General features: G+C 52.3%; 1 protein-coding gene across 1 annotated transcript in view; it reads left to right on the top strand.

Annotated features, from left to right (window-relative positions):
- The first annotated feature begins 7,830 nt into the window (after nt 1-7,830).
- The window catches only part of TRPV4 (transient receptor potential cation channel subfamily V member 4), a 47,309-nt gene continuing 41,045 nt past the window's right edge, over nt 7,831-14,094 (top strand). The window contains exon 1 of the mRNA XM_075898842.1: nt 7,831-8,068. The gene's annotated coding sequence lies outside the window, so the exon portion shown is untranslated. The remainder of the gene's footprint in view (nt 8,069-14,094) is intronic.

Below are 14,094 nucleotides of genomic sequence, written 5' to 3'. Positions count from 1 at the left end.
GATAGCAGCCTTCAAATTCCTGAAGGGAGGTTCCAAAGAGGATGGAGAAAGGCTGTTCACAGTAGTGACAGACGGCAGAACAAGGAGCAATGTTCTCAAGTTGCAGTGGGGGAGGTCTAGGTTGGAGATTAGGAAAATTTCCCTAGGAGGGAGGTGAAGCACTGGGATGGATTCCCTAGGGAGGGCATGGAATCTCCATTCCTAGAGGTTTTTAAGTCTGTTTGACACAGTCCTGGCTGGGATGATTTAGTTGGGATTGGTCCTGCTTTGGGCAGAGGGCTGGACTCATTGACTCCTGAGGCCTCTTCCAGCCCTAGGAGTCTGATTCAGCCACTTGCTCAGCATTAGGAGAAAAAAGGTGGGTTAAAATCCAGCCAGATGCTCATCTGATCATAGCTGAATACTTGGTTATCTCAGTAAATTGTAAAGCTGCTGGCAAGTGCCCGCGCTGTCCCCTGTGAGCTACAGAACAAAGCACTGTCCAAGCCACGGAGAAGGTCCATATGCTTCTAGAGAAGCTTCCCCAGTAACAAAGTGCCTTGGCCAGCATGACAGGCTGTTATCTTGTGGGTTTGCCCACTGGGTCCTGCCATTAGGGCAGGGGACTGAACTTGATGACCTCTCAAGGTCCCTTCCAGTTCCAGTGTTCTGTGATTGTATGGTTTTAGTGTTGCTTTAGGTAGTCTGCTGAGACATCTGGAGGATTATTCAGCCCTTTTGGCTTATTAAAGTAGCTTCAGTACAGCATCAGGACGATGCTTTGTATAGCTGCCCCCAATCTTTCTGTGCAGTCTGCAGTCCAGGCTAAGAATATCATACTTTGAGCCCAATGTTGAAGGATGTAGCTGTGGCCTCAAACTATCAGCTTATGTAGGATTGGCAACTGGCCTCAACAAACTGGAATTCGGGGTCAGGGGTATGTCCAAACCATGTTTGCAAATGGGCTGGGAGAGGGCCCTCGTGCTGACCAGCAGTATTCCCCCTCTTTCCATTCATGTGCAGAATAAACGTATGTGCAGATGTGCACCATCAGTACAAACACATGCTGCCAGCTGTGGGCGTTCTACTAATCTGCTAGGCAGCATTTGAATCTCTGCTAGGTAGCTGCCCAAGTGCTCAGCGTACAAAGAACGCTGATCACCAGTGGTGTGATTTTTGAGCATTCATCAATCAGTACAGAATGAAACCGCTCACAAAACGGAATGAAGACAGTTTGCCCATTTATGGCCTTTCAGGGTCGAGTGAAGGGCCCCAGCTCAGCCAGATGGGGGCAAATGAGTGTATTGAGGAAAACAGATTCTAGAAGAGTCAGCAAATGTGGAGGGGAGATCTCCCCCTGACAATCTGTACCTTGCTTTGGGCAGGTGAAATGTGGGTTTGGCCAGCAACTGGCCATTTGCATTATTTTTATAGCACCAGCCTGTAAGTGTGTCAGATGCCCAGTCAAATAGCATGGACAGGAGCTTGCAACCCAAGGGGCCACCCACAACATTGAATGGGGCCAGTCGCCCAGCTGGGGTATCCTTGCATGCAGATCAGACCACACCCTGTGATAGGGATATGCTCACCTTTCAAAGTGGCTTACTTTAAATACAAATATATAATTTTTTGATCGTCCTCCAGGGTATGACTCTGCTGGTGGACTTTTGGGAGTCCCAAGCCTGCTCACTCCATACACAGAATTAAGAGAGACTTCACTGAAGATAGTTGGGGGGGAACGAGGGAGCAGAAGCATTTATAGGCAGCAGCAATACTATGTTACTCTAAAGCAGGGCTACTCAACACGCAGCCTGTTTGTTTGCGGCCCACAGTGAAGTTTGGGGTTTTGAAGGGATCAACACACAGCCCGTGGGGGGGGGGGGGGGAGCCAGAACAAAAAAGTAGTCCATGTAATGGTCTTCTGTTGATATGTGTTTTAGTAAGTTAAATTCCTTGATTGTCATTGCTCATTGAAAGTGCTTTATAGGGGTGGAAATCAGGTAAATATTGCATTTTATTAATATCAGCAGAAGTGATTTAAATAGGGCTTGTGTGTTGTGTAGTCTTGCTTTAAACTTTTTATTCATGCCCATCAGTGTGAAAGAAGCTATTTGCATATATTTGCCTATATATCTGCATATACATGCAACCACACGTAAGTTGTGGCCCTCGGCAAGTGCTGTATCATTGTGGCCCCTGGGACTTCCAAAGTTGCTCTAAAGGCAAGTGTTGCATCTTGATCTTGGTATAAGTATTACTTTATTTAGGCCTGTGGTAACCAACCAGTTCTGAAGCAGTAACCAACTAACTCAACTCAGCTGGGCAACTAGCCATGCTCAACTGTACAAATAGCCACATGCGGCTAGTGTGCAGGGCACCATGGATCTAGACACTGGCTTCTAAAGCAGATGTCATGTCAGCGCTCTGAAGGTGACAAGCACAGCTGTCCTATGTAAGGTAAAATGTGTTCCTAGGGATTCTCAATATTCTGTGGCGTGGCTGTGAGCGTGAAGCATAGTGGTTACAGTCACACTCATGATCGGGCCCCATCCTACTCCTCAGTGGGAGCATTTGCACTGAATGGAATCAGACCCATTGTTGGTGGCAAATACCAGTCCAAGAACACTCACAACAGCCAGGCTGGCTCTAGACTGGCAAGTTTTTCCGGAAAATCAGCAGCTTTTCCGGAAAAACTTGCCAGCTGTCTACACTAGCCGCTTGAATTTCCGGAAAAGCGCTGACCATCTCATGTAAAATCATCAGTGCTTTTCCAGAAATACTATGCTGCTCCTGTTCAGGCAAAAGTCTTTTTCCAAAAGACTTTTGCGCAAAAGGGCCAGTGAAGACAGCGCAGTACTATTTTCCGCAAAACAGCCCTGATTGCGAAAATGGCGATCGGGGCTTTTTTGCGGAAAAGCGTGTCTAGATTGGCCATGGACGCTTTTCCGTAAAAAGTGCTTTAGCGGAAAAGCGTCCGTGCCAATCTAGACATGCTTTTCCGAAAATGCTTAACGGAAAAGTTTTCCGTTAAAAGCATTTTTGGAAAATCATGCCAGTGTAGACGTAGCCCCAGTGTTTACACAGCAGTTCTGAAACTGGCTCCAGTCTGCTGGGAGCATCCCCGCACTTGGGCAGCTGGTGGGCCCTATTGCACAGGATCCTCCTTGCTCCCAGCTTTTCTCTTGGGTTAAAACACTCTCCAAAACAAACATTCTGGCCTTGCTTGCTCTTCCACCTCTCAGTTTTCATTCAGGCTTCTGCTGCGCTGTGTTCAGACTTACAAATCCTGGCTGCCAATCCAAACTCCTAAAGAGTCTGATGGGTAGGGACAGGCTCCTCTAGAGCTGGCTATTGCAAGTGATGTACTAGATTCTACCAACACCTACTCCAGGGTAATTTAAACAAGAGTTGGCCTAGTAGATATGTAGTTAAGGCGTTCCCAGTGCGGGTATTCAATAATGATTCTGTCTTCAGTTTTCACCCTGGCTTTGTTATGCTTTTAAGAAGCATAAAGGATTGTCTTCAGAGGGGAAAAAGCAATATGCCACGTTGATTGCACATACAGCACAGAAATCAGCATAGGCATTCATTCACACACAAGTCCTGCAGCTGGTGTCCTAGTTACCACACTTATTGGTGCTTTTGACAGCTTACTCGCCAATTGGGCTAGACACAAGGTTGGTCACGCACTGATGCTCTGACACAGTCTTCACAGAAGTCACCAAAAGCTTTATGGCTACACCTGACATTTATAGTTCTAGTCCCAATTTTAGTCTATGGGTTTTACAGTGTCCTGCTGGAGTCACCTAATTGTGAATTAGTGTTTATCTCCAGGCTGCTTCCATTGTCATGCTCCATCAGTAGTTTGATGACTTTATCCTGAGAGTGACTACAGCTGGTTTAGCTCCTTCACAATCTCTTTCACAGGTGCAAGCCTTTGCATTAGGGTTGTCAATTCTGTCCCTCTTTGACCAGTGGGAGTTAGGCATTGGTCAAAGTCACACCTCCCTGTTAACCATTCTGACCCTCTGGTCCAGGCATCTTCTGTCTCTTGCACTCCTCAGTTACACAAAGGGCAATTCATGTCAGAGAAAGCAATTTACAAAATACAAAGTAACAGGCAGGATTTCTTACAGACTTAAAAAGTTTTAAAATTCTATCAACAATTTCTTACTAACTTATGATGCCTAATACAAAATATATTTAATACTTAGCAGCTGCTATAAAACAAAGTTTGATACAAAAGCTATATAACTACAAAAAAACAAGCTAGAAAATAAAATCTATATAACTACTACTATGTCAGGCCTGTTGCTTTTATGCATCAGCCCCAATGATTAAATCCACAGGCAATGTATTTGCAGCAATAGCTAGTGTCATGGGCTCAGTAGCTCAAGCCTTGGCTATGGCTGCCTCTGCTCTGCTCCATGTGGGCACACGTTCTTGACACAGGTCCACTCTGCCCCAATTACAATCGCCATTTGTGCCACTGGAATCCTCTCTTCGGACAGGCGAGTGTGCTTGGAGGGCTGGGACATCAGCATGCATTTGCCTGGAAAGCGCTGTGCACAGTAATGTGCTGTGTACTATACAATGGCACACAATACAGCATTAGAAGAACATTATTAAGGTTAAACTTTAAAAACAACCAAAGGTCTGGTAGTACTTTACAGACTAACAAAACACGTCGATGGGATCATGAGCTTTTGTGAGCACAGCCCACTTCTTCTGATGACTGGAGTGTTGGATGTAGTTGCAGTTTTGTTACAGACCAACTCCACAAGCCAAATACACAGGGAAGGGTTGGAACTACAAAACATTCACAAGTTTAATCTCATGCCAATGGTTTGAATGGAGATACCGGATGGCTGGGACATTATCAACCAACTAACCAATGAAGGTGCCAATGATTCTTTGTCTGTGTAGATCTGGTGTTAGTACTCTTCCTCTCTAAATGCCAACTAACAGTCCTTAGCTGCTTCTTTTAACTATTCAGTCTTTAGGTGCTTATAGACTATCAGTTTTGCCTGTTACATACCAGCTTGGTTTTCTTTTGATATTTATATACCCACTGCCTCTTTTTGTCCCCACTCCCATTTTTTCCTTTCCTTCCCCCCCCCCTATTTTATTTTGGTTCTAGACATCCAACAATCCAGTCATCTGAAGTGGGTTGTGCCCACAGAAGCTCATACCACCATCTACATGTTTTGTTAGCAATGCTGAGATTCAGGAAAGCGGGGGTCAGTTCAAGGATGTGTGATGTTCTCTAGTGGTGATAGATCCTCCTGCCCTATCCTCCCACCATAGGCTCCCCCGTCTCCTTCTGTTCATATTCCTCCCCTGCTGCTATTCCCCATCTCCAGTGCCTACTTATTTTCCCTCTGCTCCACCTCCCATCCATGTCCCCTCCCCCCAAACCTGCTCCTATCCTTCCTCCATCCCTAAATCCTGTCCTTTCCCCCCAGTTTTGATTCCATCTGATCCTGTTCCTGTCTCCTCCTGCTCCTAATCCAACTCTCTTCCAGGTGCCTAAATCCCCACCCACCCAAGCTTTTGCTCTTGTCCCAGAACCCCACTCTGCATAGGGAAATTTCTGCTCAGATTCTACAGACTTGGGCTGGAGCATGCTTAGTCATTCTGAGGTGATGGTATATATGCACTCTGGTTACACATGGCACTGCAAGGGGTTGGAGCATGCTCAGTGCAGATGGACGCTTGGGAGAATTTAGCTGCTTAACTCTAACAAGTCTCTACTAAGCATGGGCAAACAGATATTTTTTCAGAAGTGAATAACTGTTAGACATGGTAGATTTTCACGGCAATGGCAAAAGGTACTTCTCTGAAACTGAACAATCCCCCTGCCACATTTCAAGTGCCTTTTCCAAAGCATAGATGTACTAGAACTTCCCAACATAACAGCAGTGTGGGGTCTTTGACACACACAAAGGAATGTATTTTCCCCTAGCCAGTAAAATGATTTTAGCCAAAACTTAAAAAAAAAATCAGTTAAATTCAGTTGAAGTTTGGCAAAGCTATTAGTGACTGAAAACTGGGTCTTAGAATTAGAGCCCTGTGCAGATACAAATTTATATCTGCAGATGTGAATATTCATGGATATAAATTAGCATCCGCAGGTTCACAGGGCTGTCCCAAGAACCACATGGTGAAAGGAGCAGCCCGTGGAGTAGCCCTTGCTCCTGCAAGCCAGTGTCCTACACCAGCAGCTCCTCCTGCATGGCAGTGCCACACCCCAACTCCACTCAGGGAAGCAGGCAACAGGCCCACCAGCACAGCATACCTCTGGACAGAAGATGCAGACAGCTGCATGGAAGGGACAGGGGCAGGGCCTGGCAGCCGTGTCAGAGAAACTGCCAGCCGGGGCACTTGCTTCTGGGAGAGGCACCTCTGTGTTTTGCTGCTTTTGCTGGTGTGGTTCCCAGGAGAGCCCTGGGGTTCAATGGATACTGGTTTGTATCCGTTGATATCCGCAGCTGCCGGGGATACACGTTTTTATCTGCACAGAGCTTGACTTATCACTGAAGGTGTCAGGTACACTTAAGTATAGTCAGCATTGTGATGATAAGTATAGTCAGCATAGTGATGATAATGTTTTGCACAACTCCAGCCCCTGTCCATTCTGCCATACCAGAATGCTTAATGCACGGCAGGGCAGAGGGCCTCTGATTGAAGTAGGCATTATATGCATTTACGCACCGAGAAAGAGGCACGATTGCTTTGCCTGAGGTTACACAGCAAGTCAGCAGCACAGATAGGAAAAGGGATCCTGGTGCAGTCATCACACCACAATCCTGGCACATGCACATGCCAGTAAACTAACAATTGCTTTTTCTGGGTAGGCTTATGACACAGCATCCAGGGCGTGGCCTGCCTAGAACAGGAACCATCTTTGGGGTCAATAGGTTTCTTTGCAGATGCCGTACTGTGGCTAGTGTAACTTCCTCTGCAGCAGCAACACCCTTGCACGAGTACCCACCAATGGGTGTTCTACACTCACGTGAAACAGGAGCCTTAATTGGCTTGGAAACCCGAGTGTCCTGCTTTGCCGTTTGCTTGGCAGTAGCACCCGCCCGCTCCCCATCCAAGGTGTCTGTCCAGAAGGGATCCTGATCTATGGCTTGCATCTGCTGGGCTCCCTGGCACAGCAGTGCAGACAAAGCTGGGCTTGACACAAGGGGAATGGAGTCGGGGAGGGAAGTGATCCCAGCCCTCCGGAACAAGCTCTGATAGCCCATGTGCTCCTGGGGGGGAGGGACTTCCAGCTATGCCCAAGCTGGCTATTGTAAGCAGGGGCAGCCATGCCCAGTGCAGTGGTGAGGTGGGGACGAGTCTGGTGGCCTCCCGGCTTTTGTCATGACTTAGGAAGTCAGTTTTCTTGCCTAGGCTCCAAGGGGCATTTGTTCCCATGCCTGGATCTCTGGCCAATGCCGGAGCAATGAGATTTCAGGGAGGGGCAGCAGAGCTGTGGGGAGGGGGGGGCTCTTACTAGCCACCTGCTGCCCCCATTCGTGCCTTTGTTCCAGTCCCTGCACATGAACCAGCTCCCCTGGAGTGGGTGGGTTTGGGTCCCTCCATGACAGGCATAAGAGAGAGTGTGGGGGCAGGGAGCTGTTCCCCTGATGCCAGGGCAGGGTCAGGGTGCAGGGATCGGGTTGCTTCGTGCAGGAGTGGGGTGGAGTGAGTGGGTACCAGGGGGTGCAGGAGCAGGGAGCAGGAAGGAGCGGAGGGGGTTCCCAAGGGCGGTGCAGGGCAGGAGCGGAGCGCAGGGAGCGGATCTCAGAATCGGGGCGGGACGCAGGGAGCGGGTCCCCCGGGGCAGGGCAGGGCCGGGGGCCGGGGGCCGGGCAGGAGGCGGGCGGTGGGAGGGAACCTGAGCTGCTCCGCTGGAGACGCCGGCAGGGGCTGGCGCTGGGCCGGGGGGCGGCCCGGGCTCCCTCCCTCCGGGCGGGGTGGGTCGGCGGGACTCCGCTCAATCCCAGCCCGGCGCCCCGCACTCCCCGGCGCTCTGGGGAGACGGACCGGACCAGCCCCTTCGCGGCAGCTGCGCCTCCGCCGGGGACGCGAACGGAAGGTACCGGGGTCCCGTCTGCCCGCGCCGAGGGGCGGGGAGACCGAACAGCCGGGGGTGGCCACGCAGCCCGCCCCCTCCGGGCGCTCCCGGCATCCCCGCCGGGCTCCCCGAGATCCCGGGGCTCGGCTCCTAGGGCGCACCGGGGCGCCCTTGCGGGAGCGCACGCTGCCATCTGCTCCGGGCTGGGCGCACGCCGCAGCTGTGGGGAACAGCCCGGGAGGGGTGCGAAGCGACCCTCAGGCCGTGCCCTTGCCCGCGCGGGTGGCTCTGGCGCAGGCTTGGCCCGCGTTTGCTCCTTCCCGCGCCAGGCGCATTTCTGCGCCCTGCCCGCCTCTCCCAGGCCCGGGGGCGAGGGAGCAAGTAGACATGGATTCAGCCACTCACCTCCAGCCCTTCTCTGCCCTCGGGAGAGGAGCGAGCCAACACGTGACAGAGCCGGGGCTCCTCACTCAGTGCGCTTCGGACACATGCTCAGATGGTCCGGCTGGTTAGACTCTAAAGAGACTAGACCCAGCCCAAAGCCCAGGAGAGCCGCGGTCCTGGTGCGAAGCACAGGAGCTCATGACTGCAAAGTCCCGCTGGAAGGCTTTTCTTCCGTGCGGACGCATCACGCCTGTGGCAGGCCTGGGGAGGCGAATTTCACCTGGCCCCTGGACCTGAAGCATGAAGCAGAGGTGACCTGCAGAGTGAAATCTCTGTTGTGGATTGTCAGTGACCTAGTTCCTTGTGTTCTGCCTCTGGGCCCCCAGAACCCCTCTTGGAACTCTTGCATCCCGGGAACAGAGGGGTAGTGGCCAAAGCTTTTTTCTAGCCTCTGAGTGAAGGCAGGAGGATTAGGGAGTGGCTCCAACAGAGAGGCACTGCCACTGGGCCAGAAGGTGGATTAACCGAAGGGAATGGCTTTCTGGTGCAGTCAGGCGTGTTGTGACAGGATTTGAGCTGCAGGCACATTGAAACCCACATATACTCAGCAGGTTAAATCTGTAGCGCTCTGACGGGTGATGGAGGGGGGTTGTCTATTTACCCGCCTGGCTCCACTTCTCCCACCATTGCTTTCCCTCTCTTGATGGTTGAGAAACCAGAAACATACCAGTCACTTTTAGCAATCACTCTCCGAAACCTTACTGCAAACTGAGAGGAATCTATGGCTAATCTATCTGTCTGACTTATCTGGGTGTCTCTGATACACCCATCACCCTGGTATCTGTGCGTCAGTGGCTCCTTCCGCAATTCTAATGGGAGTCTGTCTTGGTCTGTCTGTCTATCCCCAGGCACACACCTTATCTATCTAACTCTCTATTTAAGCACCCACTTCTCATGCTTTTCCCTTTAATACAGGGGTGGGGAACCAAAGGCCCCGGATGCCAGATGTGGTGGCTCGCTTGCCTGGATCCAGCCCCCAAGACTCAGGGCTCCCCTCCAGCATTGTGGAGCCTGCACTGGTGCTCCAGCCCTCCTGCTGCCCTAGTGTGGGGCTGGAGCCCACAAAATCTAAAAGCCTGGGCCCCCTAAGGCTCTGGTGTGCAAGGGGAATGTGGGGAGTGCTGCTTCTCAGTTGGGGTCCACATCAGTGAGGGTTGGGGGGGAGTGGCTTCTCACTTGTGTGTGGCCCCCGACTGATTTTTCTGTCAGTCGGTGGCTCCTGCCCCCCCCCCCCCGCCCAAATTTTTCCCACCTTTGCTTTAATATCTCAGCAACCAGGCAGATTCCCCAGATGATATCACAATAGGACTGTGGTGTCCAACACGCTAGCCACTAGCCACATGTGGCTTTTCGGCTGGCGGAGTGTGGCTAGTTCACTATAGCAACAAGCATTATAGTGGCTCCTGCTTCAGAACTGGTTGGACCCCATGGGTCTGGAATAATCAAGTGAGCAGAGCTGGCTTTCAGAGTCCCCATGTCACTTTGTCAGCCTGCCCTTTGCCTGGCAGGATTGACTCTCGAGGGCGGATTAGGAAGCAATTGGATTGCTGCTTTCTTAGCTCTGTAAAGGAATTCGTGGTTGAAACCATTCTTGGAATTTGCAGGTGATGCCCTTACATGCGAAGGGCTCCCACTGGCTTCTTCATCCTCGGCCTTCTCCGAGAGACTAGCCCTGTCCAAGGCAGTCTTTGCTATTGTTGTGTCAGACCCCCTTTCTCCCTCTCATTGATGGGTTTTCCTCTGCAAGACCAACGGCCTTGCAGACAGTAGGGTGTGGTGTCCCCAGGCTGTGGCTTTCCCCAGCACAGAGCAAAGCGCTCACTGTACTTAGGCCCTGATGAGAGGGGAGCTCCTGTGGAGCGAGACCCAGGCATGTCTGCCGCGACTGCAGACGTGAGAGCCTGGTGGGAGCGCAGGTTTTCTGAGGGGGTGAGTTCTGAAGGAGCTGGCCTGAGACCAAAGACTCATGCCATGGACCACCAAGCAATCATGTCAGGCAGTGACATTTGGTGTCTATTGAAGTTAAATTGAAACCGGTGCACTAGAGATACCAAAGCTCATGCCCTGAGCCAGCTGGGTGCCTTTATTTTTATTTTCCAGGGAAGCTGGTTTGCCATTTGCTGGCTATGAACTGTCAATACAGAGCACAAAGGAAAGCCGACAGCCGTTCTATGCCCTCCTGTCCTGCCTTTGGGCCTTACAAATCAGTCTTTATTATGAGCGGAGAGGGATTCCAGCGCTGTGCAAACCACAGCAAGACAGCCACTGCCTGGTCCAGTGGGTCGGATGTAGAGTCCCGTGCTGGAAATGGTTTAGGATTGACTGTGATGGGTGTTGATAATTATCAGTGCCTCGCATTGGCTCCGTGCTTTGCAGTCTGCTGTAAGAGTGTGGCACTTCTCATGGGAGGATACATAGAAACTGGAAGTTTAAATCTTTTGTGGCAAGTGGCTCCCTAGGAGGCAACACGTCTGATGGCTCATCAGAGAAGCAGCTAGGGATGTTAGCCTGCCTGATACAGAGGCAGCAAGGTGAGGCGGGAGTTGGTGTCCATGGGGAACCCTCCGCCCTGCTGCCTTCCAAAGAGGCAGTAGCGTGGGGGGCGGGGAGGGCAGATGGAAGACAAGGCTCAGTTGTAAATAGGCAAAGCAGTTACCTAGAGCACACAGGAAAGCCGACAGCCATTCCATGTCCTCCTGTTCTGCCTTCAGGCGTTACAAATCAATCTTTACTGTGAGCTGAGAGTGAGTCCAGCACTGTACAAAAACACAGCAAAAACCATTGCCTCTTAAGCCAGCTCCCCACAAGCACCAGCTCCCACGTAGCTGCCTGCCCCATCTTCCCCCATGCTGTTGCCTCTGTATGATCGGCAGCAGTGCAGGTGGGCAGGCAAAACCCAGGACATGTGGGAAGCCATCTCTCCATGAGCACTGGCTCCTCCCAGTCCCCTGCGTTTTAACCTGTAACCATTTACACAAATAAATGTTTTTTAACATCCTTAGAAGCAGCTGTGTGAATGCCGAGGATGGGAGCAACCCACATGCTGCTAATTCCCAAGACAGGCTGCAGGGGTTTCTTTTTTCCTCCAGCTGAAACTTTGGGATTATACTAATCTGTGCGTGCTCAGGGAAAGGAGGGTGATTAGCGTGTGCGGCCCTGCCTTCCCGCTGTGTCATGTGGTATCAATGGCATGTTGGTCTCTCCTCTGGGGTTTCTCATGCAGCGGGCGGGGTCCTTTGAGCCTGGGTGCTGACCACGAATGCATGTTTTTGTAGCTCGGGATCCAAAACTGGAGTCTGCCTGGTGTGTGGCTTGGCTCCCTTGGCATTCGCCCCCTTTCAGGCTTGGTCTCAGGGACAAACCTGCATAGCCTGAGATGTGGAGGTGTTAGAATCGCTGCTGCCTGGTTGGATCTGGAGGATGCATGGCTCAGTCTGGCTCTTTGGAGCCGTGTTCCCATGCAAACGGCAGCCCTCCAGGACATCAGTCCCAGCCCCCAAGGGAAACAGAATGTCCGAGCCCACCCAGCATTTCCTCTCTCAAAAGTCTGGGCAAATAAACAGGCCTTGAGTGTGACCTGATGGTCAACAAGCAGCAGGTTTGCTACATGAGGGAAGCAAAGGGGGCAACTGCTCTGGGGCCTGGTGATTGTAAAGGGCCTGGGGCTTCTTGGTGCAGTTGCTGCCCTGCTCCTTCTGCCCAAAGTCCCACCCCTTCTGGGATCACAGAGCCATCCCCTCCTTGCCCAGGGGCCCAGCAAGTCTGTCGACCCCCTGGACAAGCTCTGAGCTGCAGAGCTGAGATTTCCTAACGGATAGCAAGAGCCTCCGGAGCCCTTCCTTACGGCTCCCAACTGCCCTGATGTCAGGGGCAGAGAAGGGATTTCAGGGATTCCCACAGCCTGAGCTACATAGGTCAGAACATCCCTGCTCCAGGGCACCGGGGGACGGACTGGAATTGAGAGCAGATTGCAGGGCAGAGGTGTGACAGGTGCCCGGCCCAGCATGTGGGCAGCTGTGGTTCCCAAATGCCACTATGCAGAGGGGATTGTAACCCTGTCTGGGGAGAGGTCACAGGCTCCTAGCTGAAGGCAGATGGGAGAGAACCATTTCTGCTATTTGGTCTCCTAACGGCAGCGCTGGCCTATGTCACAGTCGGACACCTGCGGGGGTATTGATACCATGGCAACCCCATGGACCGGATTTACCGCAAGTTGTGGTGGTGACTTGAGGGATGTGGCCAAGTGTCTCAGCAGGAAGCGGACTAAGACCATCAGCTTCCTTCACAGAGCGGCTGGGCAGGAGCAAACTGTAACCAAAGGAAAGGAAATCAGAGCAAGGAAAATGGGGGACTCTGCAGAGATGGAGGGCGACTGACTGATGGGGGATGTAGAAGATCTGTGGGGGAAAGACAGGAGCCCAAGCCCTCCAGTGTGGGCTGGCCACCATCTGCATTCAGTGCCTTTTATGTGGGTCGATGTGTGACAGGGGTGTGCTGCGATGGGGTGGAGGAGGTGTTGGCTGCCCAAAGTGATACCCAGAGACAGACCAAATGACGGGGAGAAAAGGGGGCAAAGAGGAAAGTGTGTGTGTGGCGTGGGGGGGGGGTAGGTGGCTCTCAGGGCTGAGGGCACAACATGGGGGGGACAGAGCGGAGGGAACAGTCCTTGCACCTGAGGCTCTGCCCCTTCTGGGCGCACAGACACCTGTCCCCACCTTGCCCAGGGCCCCCCAACCCAGTTGCTATGGAGTTAGAGGCCTGAGGCTGGTTCACAGAACTGATACAGCATCAGGTGTGGTTGGGCTGGGACGCAGGCTGGCTCCTCCTGGCCGCTGGAATGTTCTGCTACCGGAGCACTCTCGACGGCAGGATGTTGTCTGGGCTTCCCATCGATGGGGGCCATGTTTCTGTGGCACCCTTTATCCGCAAAGATCCCAAAGCCTGCTGCAGACGGGCTCTAATACACGGGATTTCTGCTGCAAAGGCAGCTGCATGTGGGCTGGCACACAGGAAGCGAGGAGGAATCCGTATGAACATCAGGGGGAGCATAGGGAGCTGGCATGTCATCCCCCTAAGTGGACTTTAGCTTTGATGCTGGGCTTAACCCCCCTCCCTGCCCTCGGAAAGAGAGGGCGAGAGGATGCTTAACACCCGCCAGGGCAAGGACTCATGTCTCACGTGAAGGACAGTAGCACCGGGGCATTAGTTCAGAGGGACATGAGCCACCCACTTCCTGGGCTTTCCAGGGAGGTCTCCTGGCCAGGCCTGAATGCATCGGCTGGGGGAGCTGATGAAATGGCTGGCTGAGGAGGTCTGGCAGGAAGCCGTTATGGGTGGGGAGCAGCACAGTGGACGTTAGCTGGAAAGGGCTGTGGCCACAGGATGGACCCTATGCCCTCTCCATGGGGTGTCAGGTGGCCAGTGAGCACAGTGCAGCTCTGTGCAGTGTTTTGGCAGAACCGAGGCATCAGCCGAGAGCACACAGGCGGTTGCTTACCCAGTGCCCAGGCCTGGAGCCCGTAGCTGACAAACTGGGGCTTAAGAAAACAGGATGGCCTGCAGGGTGGGGAAATCTGGAAAAAAAAAGTCAAATAAACAGCTCG

This window comes from Pelodiscus sinensis, chromosome 15 (assembly GCF_049634645.1).
Source record: "Pelodiscus sinensis isolate JC-2024 chromosome 15, ASM4963464v1, whole genome shotgun sequence".
In the NCBI taxonomy this organism is placed as follows: domain Eukaryota; kingdom Metazoa; phylum Chordata; order Testudines; family Trionychidae; genus Pelodiscus; species Pelodiscus sinensis.
Note: the sequence above shows the minus strand (reverse complement) of the source record. Positions and strands in the feature narration are given on the sequence as shown.